Source organism: Dromaius novaehollandiae, chromosome 1 (genome assembly GCF_036370855.1).
Source record: "Dromaius novaehollandiae isolate bDroNov1 chromosome 1, bDroNov1.hap1, whole genome shotgun sequence".
NCBI classification, from domain to species: Eukaryota; Metazoa; Chordata; class Aves; order Casuariiformes; family Dromaiidae; genus Dromaius; species Dromaius novaehollandiae.
The window spans coordinates 127,529,558-127,544,720 of record NC_088098.1 but is presented as its reverse complement, the minus strand read 5'-3'; positions in this window follow the sequence as shown (position 1 = coordinate 127,544,720).

Below are 15,163 nucleotides of genomic sequence, written 5' to 3'. Positions count from 1 at the left end.
ACATTGATTTATGTAATGATGAGGCACAGCCCTTTCCAAATCTCATGTCTAATTCCCTAAAGTGGAAGTATTTTCAGTATATCTAGTTTATCAGGACCTCTTTGAAGCAGATACGCCTCCATCCACATGTGTTCCTTTTTGTATAGACACAGTACACCCAGGTCTTTGGGCAACTGTGTCTAGAGTGTGGGACCTTGTTCCTCATCTGGGTCCTTTTCTTTCAATTCCATTGTTTTTACAGTCTCTTGGGTAAATTATTCTACAGAATATGCATAGACAAAGAAAATCCTCCATAGCTGGAGGCTGACTCTGTTGGGTAATCTGTTCAGAGGTTAAGCAAATTGCTAATCAGCAATGAGCAGAACAACAATAGGTCGAGGAACACAAGTGAACTGATCAGTGAAAAAGAGAAAACACACAATTTTCACACATAGGAAATGATGAGGCCCTTGTCCATGGTGTGAAATGCACCAAGATGACTCAACAAAAGAAACTCTCCCTCTGGGATGCCATGCAGGCTGAGGGGTTTACTGCCTAAAGAGGTATAGGATTTATTATGGGATGTAGGGGGAAGAGAATTTTGGGATGGAGCAGAAAGACTTTTGGGGTCATACTACACTTATGGGATGTTTTGGGTGGGGGACAAAGGAGAATAAAGGGAGGCATTGAGGCCGGCTGGGGAGGAAGAAGCGTGGGAAATTGGAAAGGAGGGGTAATAAAAGGGTTCACTCACATATAAACAGGCAGCTGCTCAATAGGCTTGTCTGAGCCCTGTACCTGATTTCTACAGTCTCCTATATTCTTATTAAACTCTATTTCTAACTATATTTTGTGCTAGTGTGCTCCCTATTCTGAGTCCATGTGGGTACAGACTGCTAGGGAACTTGAAGCTGGCCTAGCTAGTGAGTAGGACAAGAGGTGCGGGTGCCAGCATATGTGGGGAGAGACTTGAAGGTCTCGCGCCAGCTGCCGCAGAGACCCACGTTACGTATGTACATGTGAAGCACTAGGTAACTTCTAGTTGGACTAGCAGGCGAGTAGGACAAGGAAGATGTGAAAGGTTGAAAGGTTTTTTTCACTTCCTGAGGACTGAGAGCAGGCTTAGTACTTGCTGGAGCTGCGATTGGGGATAAAGAGAGCAACCTCTCATCTGTCTGGCACAGGAAAGGGAGGAGTGGCCTTGGTCCCACAGTCCAGCAGGTTCAGCTACCTCAAACAGACTCCAGAGTAGCTAACCTGTTTAGTTATCCACATCAGTTATCACACAAGAGTCAGGGATGTGGTAGAGTATCACTTCAAACTGTTCAGCCTTGCCAGCTGCAGGGGTTGCCCCCCCTTGACTTTGCTTCTACTTTCCCATTGTCTTTTGTTCAGTAATGTGCAGCAGCTCTGACTGCTAAGACAGAGCAAGTTCAAAAGCAAGCTGTTCAAAAGACAAAGCATGATGAACCACAACTTTGCACTTAGCTGCATAGTTGCACAAACATCTGTTCTCCGTCTTTGCTCAAGAGTTGATGGGAAGACTGAAAAACCCTGGAGGTCTGCTTACTTACTCTACATAATATCTTGTGAGCTAAAAGCATCTATCATATCTTGATATGACTTTTTTTAATGTTTCCAAGATTGCGTGATCCCTTATTGATCACTCACAAGTTCAGCAACTCTAACTATGGATTAAAGCCTTCATATATGGGTGAACTTGAAAGAAAGGGATGAAAAATTGCTGTTGTATACTGACAGAGGTCCTCATCTAGGCTCAAAGTCTCTCATTTTCCTGTTCGTTGTGTCTACGAAAGCAACAACAGGCTTAGGAGACCTGCCGGATTGCCAAGCCAGCAATGGTGTATATCTCTCTATCCTGTGACTATTCCATTGATCTCATAGCTTAGTAGTTCAAGAGAGACACGAGTGCAAGAAAGCCAAGAAACTACCTAATGGCGGTGATGGACATAGCTGAAGGACATGATTACAATGCCAAGGAAGAGCAAACTCACTGGCTGGAGAAAGCAACCAAAACAGGAGCCGAAGCCTAACACTTTTTATGATTTATTAACTGACTTCAAGATCTAATAATCCTCTTGAGTCTTTCTATAGAAAATAACATTTTTCAAGTAGCAATATAATCTCAGCTTCAGAAGCTCAGTATAATCAGAGGAGATTTATTTTTCTTCTTAATTCAAAGTGAGGTAAAGACACATTTAACTAAAGGCCCCTGAGATGTAAAGTGAAAGTATACATTTTTACAAAAACTTATTAAGTAGAAGACCAAATATATTTTATATATAAAAATAAAAGATTAAATCTTTCTAGTCCACTTACGATAAGATTTTCACACCAGTCAATTCACCACTTCTTTGCCATAAAACAGATGATGAGATTTGCTGAATAACCAGCAGGCCAACTATTTTTGACAGTATTTTCGACAATGATCTTCCTTCCTTGGATACAGTCTTTTCCAATTTGATTAGGAAGCCATTATGGTGAGCCTCAGTCGATTTCAATTGTTATGGTGGCCTGCAGGAACACTGCTGATCTCTGAGGAATCCAGGATTTAAAGCAGTTTATAATGTTCTGGAGTACCATTGCACATCCTGGTTAAGGCTATTTGACACTCTGATTTCCATTAAGTATTAATGGGTCTGGATGGTCATATCTTGTTAAGGTAAATCTGACTGCTGCCTTGTGTTATACGATACTCCTATACAGTATAACAGAGGAGTCAGCTTCATAGCCACTTCTCTCTCCTCAGCTAAAATCTTATAAAATGGAGGCCAATGTGGGAAAAGGATTTCACATAACAGTGAGACTCTGACAGACTCACAAATGTGACTCACAAGTAGCTTTGCTTCTGGGCCTGTCTGCAACTGTAGATGGCTTGTTTGCATGCTTCATCCGTCTCCGTAGATAGATATCCAGGGCTAAGCAGGAGTACAAGATGGAAGGTCAGAATGGAAAACTGCTATTCAGACACAGGGGAGAAAAGGCAGATTGTACAGCGGCAGGAGAAAGTGGAAAGGATTGACCAGATACTTCCAGAGTAACCAATTACAGAACAAACCACTTCTCCCATGCTTGGTCCCTTGCTCTTTCTCTCCCTGTCTCTTATATACTACTTACAGGCTGAAGGACCTTCTCTCAGCCTGTTGCTGCCCCACTGTGTGAGGGAAAAGAGGGAATTCAAAGGCTTTGTGTAGAAAAGAGTGGCAATCTACAGCATGCACGGTGTACACAGCATATTTGGAGTCCTTTTTTGTCCAAGGAGACAAAAGCAAGCAGAAAGAGATGCACACCTACCCTCTGCATTCAGCGCTGAGTGGGTGCTAACAATGTTCTTATTCATCTGTCTTACTGAAGCACTTAGGAGACCTTTTCATAGATCAGGACCTCATTGCAATAAACCACTGTGCAATTAGAACAAAAAGACAGCCCCTTTCCCAAAGGGTTTAGAAGAGATAACAGATGGATTCAGGCAGAGTGGGACTACAGCGAAACAAATTAGACAATATTAGTCAACACGAGAAAAGTGATCTCAGCAATCTTATGTACTGCTGATGACTTAGGATTGAAAACATCCCCTCCACCTCTAAACCGCCAAACCCCAAGCTGGCCTATCAACAGTCTGAATACATCAGTGATTGTCAGGGACAGTGGCACAAACATTAAAACTCTCCATTATAATGAATTTCATCTATTATTAAGAAAGATCAGCACCACAAAAGTGCAACAGTATTAAATGAATATATTCATACAAGTTATTAGTCAATATAATAAGTCCACAACCTAATCTATTCCAAAATAATCACAGCAAAATAAACATAATTAAAAACACCCAGGCCAACATATGTCAGGACAAAGTATGTGTTAGTAGATAACTACCACTGATTGTGAATTATAACAAGAATGGAAATGAAATTTTTTGTTAACTCTAAGAGGTGTCATGCCTACTTCTGATTCTAATCTAGACAATATTAAGCTTGTGGGTCTAATGAATTCGGCCAATGAACAGACACACTAACAGGCAGAAGTTCAAACAACAGCTGTGCAATTTAATTATTCATTTGCTTTCCATACACTGCTCTACATCTGTGAAAGAAAGAAAAAGAGAGACAAGGAAAGAAAAAATCAGTTCCCATATGACATGTGACTACTTAAGCACTTCTCGTTATGCTTTGCAGCAAGACTTGTATTTCAAGACCTATATTGAGGCCTGATGCTATTGATTATAGCTTCTGAAAGAAGCCAAGAGGGATAACCTGGCACTGGACTGGGAGGCAAATATCAGCTAGGCAAAATACTTTTCTATCTCCCTTTCAAAGGGGATCCAAGTTTCACTTGTTTAGGAGACAGTTTACCTGAAACCAAATTATCTCTCAGTTTTTCAATTTATTGAAAAGCAAGAAAACACACTTCCTTGTAACATTTCCTTTTCTGCAGCAGTCCTGTAGTGGTCCCCAGCAAGTGGGCAACACCATTTACAGGTCCCTCAGAAGTTACTTGATGACCTGGGGTCTTCCAAGAAAGGCAAAGTCCGATGCTGTTGCCCAGAGCATATTCCTTTGTCACTCTGCTGGCCTGTGGGCCAGCACAAGTTTGGAGCTGCTGAAAGCTACCATCAAAGTGGAAGGATTCACACCGCCTATGTCAAAGCTATACCTGGCCCCACATCTGGATGTCCCTACAGTAGCCTCTCTCTCTCCCCCTCGTTTGGGGATGCCCACACAACCTAAACCCAGGGAGGCATGGCAGATCTCGGAGCCACAGACTGTTCCGACAAGTGCCTTGCATCCCAAGTGCCTGCTGGTTGAGCAGAAGATGGAGAGAATCATAATATCTCTTTTATGCTCATCGATTCATGCTGAACATGCATTGTACTATCATCAATAAGAAACACAGAGCAGGACTGGTTAGTACCAATAACTCAGCAGTATTCAGACTTTGACAGCATCTCCAAATCCTTGTGTCAAACAGACCACTAAGCCTCATTTCTCACCTAGAGAATAGTTTTTTAGCTCATTCTCCATGACTCTAAAAAGCTGTGTAGCACACTCATAATGAAATCATACCTCTTATGTATATACGGCTAAAACACAATCAGGACAGTACTGATAATGTTATATGTGGAAAGCCTCATGTTTGTTATTCTGCAGAGACTGCAATATCAAATGCTGTCGGTTATTTTAAGTATCGGGAAGGGAGTGAATATTGAGTTCATAATGATACTTGGTACATAGGCACAATACTTGATAGTATTGATGATATTCAGCAAAACTGTGGGAATTCATTGTAGTATGGGGAGTTAATAATAATTGTACATGCACCTTAATAATGTAGAAATTTGTAAAATAATAATTCACTGTGTATACAACTTGTTTCATAGACTGTGTTCATTCTTTAGTATGTTAAATAAAAATAATAAAAAACCCTTCCATTTCTAAGTCAACTGTGAATCTCCGCTGTCATATGACTGTGTAGATTTTGGACACGGTCTTTTGTTTTGCATCATCCCTCCTTCCAAGGACTGCAGCAGAAGACAGAAGTGTTCCATCATTGTGTTTTATTTTCAGGCATATACCAAAGAATGGAGATTAATATTTAAGTAATTCTGATAGGCCACTGGGACTTTACTGACAAAAAAGAAATCCTGATTTGTCTTTCTATGTTGTTATCTTCCGCTGCATTTATCATTTCTCTGTTCATCTGTACTAAACTTTAGAAACCGATTGGTTAGGTGCAAATGCTGTTCAGACTCACCAGGTACTTCTTAACAAGAAGTACCTAACAAGAAATGCTTGTTTTGACTACTTGCATTCTTCCATTATTAGGTCTCCTGCTAACAAAATCCTGCTAACCTGGAGAAGCCCGACTTCCCATCTTCTACTTTAAACCAGCCACAAAAGAGAGTGAAACAATTTGCAGATTATGAAAGCACAATGTCATGCACTTTCCTCCTTCCCAGTTTATCATAAAAAATATACTAGATGTTATGATTCATATTTGCAATGTATTTAAGATCAAGTGAAAAACACAGCAGTGCCTGACTTTCAGCACAGCAGAATTAATGTAGAATATCAGTTTCTTCTTTCTGTAGTTGCTTCCCTCATCAGGTTTACCCACCATTTTTCTTGTGCCTACAAATCCCAGAGATAGATGGATGATACTTAATGGCCTGACTTGAGATGTGATTTTTAATCTTCAGAGAGAGAGAAGACCAGAAATTCCTCAAGTATGAGGAAAAAAACCACTAAGCTGATTTATTTATTACACCTCTCTTCACAACTCTCACAGAGGAGGAAATACATTTTTTGCATTGTAAAGAATTTAAATGAGCGTTAGCATTGTGATGGATTCTAAACTATGCATGACTGGGTGAAATGAAAGCCTGCTTAGAAAACTAGTGCATTTTTATTCTCACTCAGGCTGACAGATCAGAAAGAGACAGTTTTACTTATTGTAATTCAAAGCTATAATATCTATAAAAAGTGTAATGTAAATGCAGATAGTAAATTAAAAAAATTAAAAGAGTAATTTAATTATAATTCTTGCTTAGAAGACCAAATGATTAGCTTTAGATTAAAGTCATATATACTAAAAAAGGAGTCATTTAACTAAAATTTTTTTTAAAAAGGTGGAAACCAAACTGGGAAATGAAACACTGTGCAAATAGTTTAAATATAATTCAAGACCAGTCATAGTACATTTTCCATTTTTTCAAATTAAGAAAAAAATTTAAACCTTTTGAAAAAGATTTTCTCATCAAAATATTTCCGTTAACTAAAAACCAAAGGAATTATTTGTTTTGGAGTTGTATGACCCTTTAAAATTAATTGCTAAAAGGTAAATGGACTATACCATTCAAAACCAAGAGTAAAAAACGTGTTTACAGAAAGCTGAAGTAAAACATTTTAACATTTCTAAAGTAAGCACTTAGTACTGATGCCCATCAGTACTGTACAGCCCAAGCAGCTAGCCCACAGACATCTTTCTTCTCCTCATTCCCCCCAACTCTCCTTGACTTTCAGTACTAGATGAAGAATGGAAGTGTAAGCCATGGAGGAAGTGAGCAAAATGAGGTTATAAGAAGGGTGAAGCAAGTTCTCCCAAGCCTATGGCATGGCTGTACGAGGGGTCAATGGCACTTCCTCATCAGCATCTGGAGAAGTTCCAAAATCCTCCCCCAAGCAGTCAGAGGGAGAGCCCTTCATGAACCCTGAACACCTACCGAGAGCAGCAGAGTTGTGAGGGACTCACATACTACTTTATGGAAAAGCCCCCCCCCCGCCCCCCCCCCCCCATTTAAGGAGCCCAAATCAAAGAGGAGCCCCTGTAGCCTGTAGCCCCACCCATCAATAGCCCATCTGACCTCCCAGAGCTCAAGCATCAAAACGTGCTGGCCACTTTACAAGGAATAGGTTGTAGCATACTGCCCAGTGTTCTGACTGTCAAAGACCCCCATGAACACTACAAGTTCATGCAGAGGAGAAGTCATAGCCATTGGTTTTTCACATAGCCAGCAATACTTGTATGACGTACTCTGGATATATCAGTTCTAGCCAACAGCAATATCAAACGACAGTTCTGAAGTAAAATAATACTGATGCATACATTCATAAGGTCAACAATAAGCTCATCTGATTGTTCTGGGCTGAGAGCAATTTGGATTCAGTCTGAGCTGTGGAAATCAAAAGTAATGATATCGATAATCTCCTCTTATTCATGAAGAGCAGGAGATTTTTTTTTATGCTGTTGGGCTTTTCTGCAGCATTTTAAAATGCTGTTTCAGGGTCACCCTGTATTATCTGACAGAGAAAAAAATTCAGACATAAGGTATCAGAATGTTTTTAGGCCTTTCTGTAGGAACACACAAAAGCAGCAGTCACAGCAAGCTGTCCTCCAGCACTAGGCTTACTGCATAGTGTATAAAAGTTCTTCTCCCAGAGAGGGGAAGAACTTCATGATGCCATTGTGTGATTCTGTCAGACAAAAAAGGATTAAAATAAATATCTGGTGGCTATTAAAAATCTGTTCCTGTGCCTCACCACATAAACCCATCCCACTGTTATCAAGAAGGCCTGTTTCTTTACAAGATCAGTTCATAAATGAAAACCAGGCTGCTGAGACTGTACACAAGAAAGAAGATAGTGATAGCCCAAGGACAAATATTTTGAGGAAGTCCCCGTGACAGCTCAGTCTTTTTCATTTGAAAATACATGCCACGCTTGGTCATTTCTGTCTGTAATAGAAAAACTGCATCAGATTTCTTGCTAATACCAAAAGCTGGTGTGGTTACAAAACACCTTTCTATCCTGGCAGTCACAACCAGCTTTATATGTGTATTCCATTATCGCTTTCCAATGATAACCTTGACCATGAATGAATTAGGAAGTTACAAGAACATGAATACCAAGACTTTCCCAACTATCTTCCCATAAATTAGTGTGTCTTGTTCCACCAGATGGTCTTTAGATATATCTGGGTCTATGATATACCTAAAGGTCCAGGTTGAATAATCTGTTTAAATAACCTTGTACTGGCACAGCTGAATTTCTATTATTAACTAATATGCCAGAGTTAAGGTGGGGTGAAATGAATTCTTAGCAGAACTAAAAACTGTAAAATCAAGGAAGTTGCGAGTAAAGATTTGTGACATTCTCCAACATAAATATATAGCATAAAATACACTAAAAACTACCCACTTACCAAAACAAGACATTCTTTGCATATTCCAAGGAGACACGAGAAACTAGATGATGCAAATGTAAACAGTGTGTGGGAAACCTGTATACCTATTACTTAATGCACTACTGGAAAGTGCCATATACCTTATAATACCATATTATATTATAAGGTATTGTGAAGATGAACAGAGAATAAGAATTTATATGGAAAAAATCTTACAATTTGTTGGCTTATCAGGGATTTTTGGAGAACAGCTTAGGTAGTGTACATTTAACAGGGCAGTACAGAGTTGTAACCAGTATTTTTTTTATCAATTCATCACTAATACAACCAGTATTTTCATACAATATTGCTAATAATGTTACTCTGAAACAGAGATATTAGGTTCCCTTTTGTGTTAATAATGTTATCATTCATAAGAGGAAGGTAAACACTAAGTATTCCTTCAGTGTATTTCTAGGATATTTTCCATAAAATGATGCTAATAATATATCCAATAAAGAGCTTACTGTTTAGTAGTTACACACATATATATAGTTATAAAATATACGAACACACACACACACACATATTAGTAGCATTGGATTGCATAATAGATTGTAAATTGCATTCATTTCAGATATATATGTAGGTACATTTTGTATTAATATCTGCAGTTTGGTGCATTAAGAATCTGTTCCAATGAAGGCAGATGAAAATTACAAACTAAAAAGGTATGACAACTTCACCTGAATCAAAATGACAAATGAGAGCCAGGTGTAAATTATAAGGTTTTTGTATTAAATGGTGTGGTTTACAGGTTTGCCCAGAAAAGTCTCAGACTGAAAACTGGAAAAAAATATTTGCCCCCCCCCCAGCCAAAACACCATTTCAACAAAATGATTTGCTACCTTTAGTAGGAAGCCCTGTAATATATAGGAGAAGTATCACTCCTAAACTCAAAAATCTATGACTTGGACTATTTAGGCAACTGAGCCTTGTACAATGCAGAGATATATATAATTTTTCTCTACTATTCCCCAGATAATGTAAACAAAATTAAAACCAAAACCCACACAGACCCAACCACAAAGGTTCAACAACTTGGAGTTACTTACGGTTAGATCAGAATACCATAAAAGGTACAAACTTAATCCTCATTATGTAGTTCTGATAGATAACTGATGAAGTTAACTCAAGTTACAGTTCACCATTATATTGACAATAGAATGGTCCTTTCAAACTAGAGTGCCATGTGACAATTCAGGTTATTCCAGTAAAAAGGGGGAAAATGCAAAACCAAAAAGGCATTTTTTATTCAATTCCATACCAAACCTGTTTTACAAAAGCAGTGAGGACTCATAACTGGAAGCAGTCTGCCTGTCCCCAGATTTATCTCTTAGTCAATGTTGTGACCCAAAAGCCCCTTCTTCAGACTTCCCTCAGGGCCACACACCAGGTTTTCTCAAGCTTTTCTCAGCCTCAGGCATCTCACACTGCCTCTGCCCAAATCCATATGCTATAAGGATCCTCTGCCCAGATCATCCTATTTCCTGAGTAATCTTGCATTAGCATATATTTTGAGAGAAAACATTTGCTTGAATTGGTCCTATTTTGCTCCCTGGCTTTAGATACGATTTGGGGGGGGGGGGGGGGGGGAGGGACGGGGATGGGGGTGGCATGCTGGTATTCTCCTTTCAGTGTTACTTTCTAATTGGGCCTGGGACAGGTTTGCAATCTGCAAGGAAATACAGTCTTAAGGGTAATCTTTGGGTTTCCCCAGATGTTCTTGCAGGAAGATCGATAGCGTTTAACCCCAACTATATATTCGCAACAGACTCAGCAGGTATATTTTTAACTTTCTACCAAATAATTATTTCAGAATATAACAGCATGTTATAGAGCATATGTGTAGTAAAAAATAGCATCCACAAAAAACACAAAAATAGCAAGACGTCTACATTCATCAGTCAAGTCGTGCATTACTCAAGTAAGGCATCAAAATCTGGCCCAACTGCATTTTCCCTGAAGGCCATGAAGTACTTTCCACATTTAAAAGCAGCATTAGTAAAATTTGTTTTGTACTTGGTAAGAAATGCAGTAAGCATAACATTGCACAGCAGTGCCGTGTAGCAATCAAAGATAAAAAGAAAATAGTACTTTACTCATTAAAGCTTTTGGGCAAATTTATTTGCATGGAGTATACCTATCACCTCCACTGGACAAAGACATCAGTGACTTATAACCTCTCATTTTTAAGTGCCTGGGGATCCTTTCAAGGTAATCAGACAAAAGGTCAGATCTGTGCCTCAGAGTTGACAGACAGCAAAATATGCCACCCCGGTTCTTGCGAGGGGGCTGCCCATGTCTCACCTAGCTGTGGGTCAAGGTGTTGGGGCTGCCTTTGCTCCTGCTCCCGCAGAGGGTGCAGAGCCTGGACCGCATGTGACTCGTACCAGGACTCACCTTGCATGATGGAGCCCCAAACCAAGCAAGCCAGCAAAACCAAAATTGACTTCCTGCTGGTGTCCATATTACCTTTTTAATGGTAACGTAAAGTGAACTTTTGAAGTGCATCATTCTCACCTACCACACTTTGGCTCTCAGCAGGGAGGGGTGTCAGAGCCTACTACCTGGGTTCCTTTGGATGAAATTAAAGCACGAGATGTGTCCCGAAGGTCTACCTAATTTGCTCCAACTGGTAATTGGCTTTCAGTGCATGGGAGGCCACCAGAGTGAGTCTCTAGCAAACCTCTCACTCTGAAAGGTGTTTAGTGTATTTGCAAGGTCCTCAGCACTTTTTTGCTCTATAAATCCAATCTTACTAGGCTACACAGTTTGAGAAATGTGGCAATACTAGGACAAGATGGATCATGCGCTCTTGTTTGTAGATTTAAAGAGAGGATTGAAAGTTAATCAAGTAAATGTTTTAATGGAAAATAAAATCATGCAAGTTGAATATGTATTGTTTTACTGCAAATGGCAGTGGATGAGACACTTTAAGAATCTGGTGTTTTACACATCCTTGCATTCCCTTGGGATCCTGACTGTGTTGAATCCTCTACATCCTCTAAAGATATTATTTCTTACTCGTGGCTAACCGCAGACTATCTCCACATGACCTTGGTTTTATCCCTTCTTGGTAGCTCAAGAGCATTGATCTCCAAGGCACAGTTATGGAGTGGGCTGATAACAACAGACACTTACTGAATTGTGTCATTTCTGGGAATGTTCAAGGTGTTCCCTAGAAGTTTCTCTTAAAGTGATACAAATACCAGCTTCACTTACCTTATGAGGTCAGGAGGAGTCACAGCACAAAATGGCTCAGCTGATGATATGGTGAATAACTCTGAGTTATTTGTCTGGCATGATTATGCTGGCTCTTCAGCCTTCTGAGAGAAAGTAAATGTCAAAGGCATCTTTAATCCAGCAGCTGAGTGTAATCAAGAACTGGTGTTCAATATATTCATGCCGGGCTAAAAAGGAAGAGTGAAATGGGTAATCGGACTTCATCTGTTATGCCCAAGCACTGACTGGCAGTATGAAGAAGGGCAAGTTAAAAACTAGATCACATTCATGTGGAAAAAAAAAATCACTGAAATCTAGAACAAGCATTCAAAGGCCAGTCCTTTCCTCATTGACCTCAGGGCAGAATGAGTTCATGAGCTGTCTTAATTTATCTTACTTCTTCTTCTTGTAATCAGGGAAACAGAAACCTGCATAAAGTGAGTAGTAAATACCTTTTTGTTCTGTGCTGAGAGCTCTCTCCTTGTCTCTACCCTCTCAAATATCTTTTGAAATACAATTAACTTGGCTCCCAGGCTTGTGTGCATCTCCAGAAAAGGACATTATACGCTGGCACAGTCATTCTGTTAAAGACAGCAGGGACTGCCAGGGAGGTGCAGGTTAGGGGAAGAGAGTGGCGAAAGTGATAGTGATGGGAGGAGGACCAGTAGTCCCTCAGGATCCGCAGGCCTGCGCATCGCTCAAATGCCCATCACGTCTGAAGTCGCTCTTCTGGGAGGGCAGAGCAAAGGCAAAACATGACCTGCTTGCCTTTAATGTCCCACAGTTCCTCTAGTGGTCTCCTTTGATTAGCTGTCTGGAAAGGTGGATTTAGCCCTGCACCTCCACTCTCTGACGTTCAGCTGTGTTCTATGTGAGCCATTAAGGCTTGCTGAACTAGCAGGCTTTGCATTTATAGAAAACTAACTATAAGCCATAAAAGCTGCCATGAGTTTGGAGGAAATTACCAGGACTGAGCAGCATTGGTAAAAGAGTTAGCATCTGGAAAACCCACAATACTGAGATGGCCTTTTCCTTCTTTTTGGAAGATGTACTTTAAATATACCCTGTCTAAATGGTATAACCTGACCTACTTGGTTTGAAATGTGTTTTATAGAATACATTCTCTGCAGTCCCAGGGGCTATTCTGAGTGGTGCAGGGAAGCAGTGAGAGGCAACAGAAGGTGAAAATAATAAGAAAGGTTTTGAGGGCACCTTTTCTCCTCATACAATTGTTAGATGGACGTTCACTGTCCTTCTTTTGCCACAGACTCTTGGGAAGAGTGTTTTAGTCCTCTAATTATTAGGAATTTTATAAAAATTGATGCCCCACACATAAATGACCCTACTAAAGGGAAATCTTTCTGAAGACTAAGGGAAGCCCACAGAATTTATACTTACCTAACATGTTTGCAGGATTAAAATAACAGATCTAAATGTGGAGACTGACTGGAACAAAAGGTTTTAGAAAACATATTCAGTATGGAACTGAGTTTGCACAATTACCTCTTCCATGTTCCTTCTTTTAAGTCTGAAGGTTTTTCTAAAAGTTGAACTCTTCTCCAGAAAGTTTTAGGACAATCCAAATACACAAAACAAGACTATGTTTGCTTTATGTTTTTTTTCTGTATGCGTGAATGAGGTTGCCACAACTTTAGTTGCATCTACACTGTTTTTTACTTCAATCGAGTAGTTGTGGATGATGAGTACACTCTCGGCTACTCATTCACAGAATGTGATCACTTTTTGCCCCAAATACCTCTTGGTTTACAGCTCTCCGTGAGCATATTGAAGACTGAGGTCATATATTCTCCTCTTCAAGTGGTCTGAATCCATATCTTTCAATCTCTTACAAGAGGTTGCCAAATGACTACAATCACCTGCTTCAGGCAAGTGGACAGGAGTGTGGGACAGCATGTGGCCCATGTGTTAAGGGAAGAAGGAAGCTGGCTATCATAATCGTGATAGCCTCATTCCTGAGCTACTACTTATAGGAACATAATATAGCTCTATTATTGGCAGTACTTGATTATCTAGCCCTTGCTTTCTAGTGTTTTTCAAGCATATCTGAAAATAACCTATTTCATTCTAAATTTAAAGTTTCACCCACATCAAAATAAAGGAAGGGAAAATGGTTTTCTCTGAAGCTGATTTTTCTCTTCAGAGTTCTGATCTGACTGATGAACTGAAAAAATAATACCATCTGCAGCCTTAGTTAGGTGTATACTGAGTAGAGCTGAGAATGCAGTACTTCTGAAGGAGTCTGGATTTAAAAATAAAAGTTACAGAGCAAAGAAATTCAGCGTTCAAGGATGTATTTCACGAACAAGACACTAACTTCTAATCAAGAGAGATAGCACAATCTGAAACCAATCCAAGTAGAGAAAACACCCCATTTAGGGAAAGGAATATCAGAATTCCATTACGCAAACTTTCATCAAACTAAAACGGAGAGTTTGCAATGCAACATGAGACACAAGGCTGTAAAGACATTCCACAATGCATTTCATTACCATTTCACTTCTAGATTCAAAGCCAAAAACTAAATTTACTTACTGTTCTGTGAACTTAGTGAAGAGAAGAATTAAAAATCTTTTGTTGTTGTTTCAAAAGATAAGTTGAAAGACAAACTAGGTGAGTCAAACTTTAGAAAGTCCTTACACACAGGTGCCTATTCTCACTCTCACACACACACATGTACTCTCTCCCTCAAAATGTATATTGCACTCCGTGTGTATATATGGATAAAATAAAACACATATACTCACATTCAAATCTTTTCTATATTAGTTACTGTGCTTCTTTTCTCTTGTCCCTTGAAATGCACAAACTAAAATTGCAGAAAAGTGTAACTATACATTTATTTTAAACCACAGAACTTTGTGCCTACCAATATGTGGCTGTGTCATAAGACAAATAAGCAGTGGATTCTAGTGATAATCATCTCCCTGTTCTACATTACTGAAGAAAACAGACAAAAGTACATAATGAAAGGCTGCGTAACAGGCTTAGTAGTCTAATTCATTTGAGTGGACCATATTTCCCCTTTACTAAATAAATTATCATAGTTTTTCATACATACTGATGATCATTTATTTCTCAGTAAGCATACACTGAGTATAGTATTCTTAGCTGTAATCTGAGAACCATAGTACACCGCACAAAATCTTCATTTTTAGCTCTGAATTTCTTGTGTCTAATCTTTTTTTTAATTGAAAAAGTG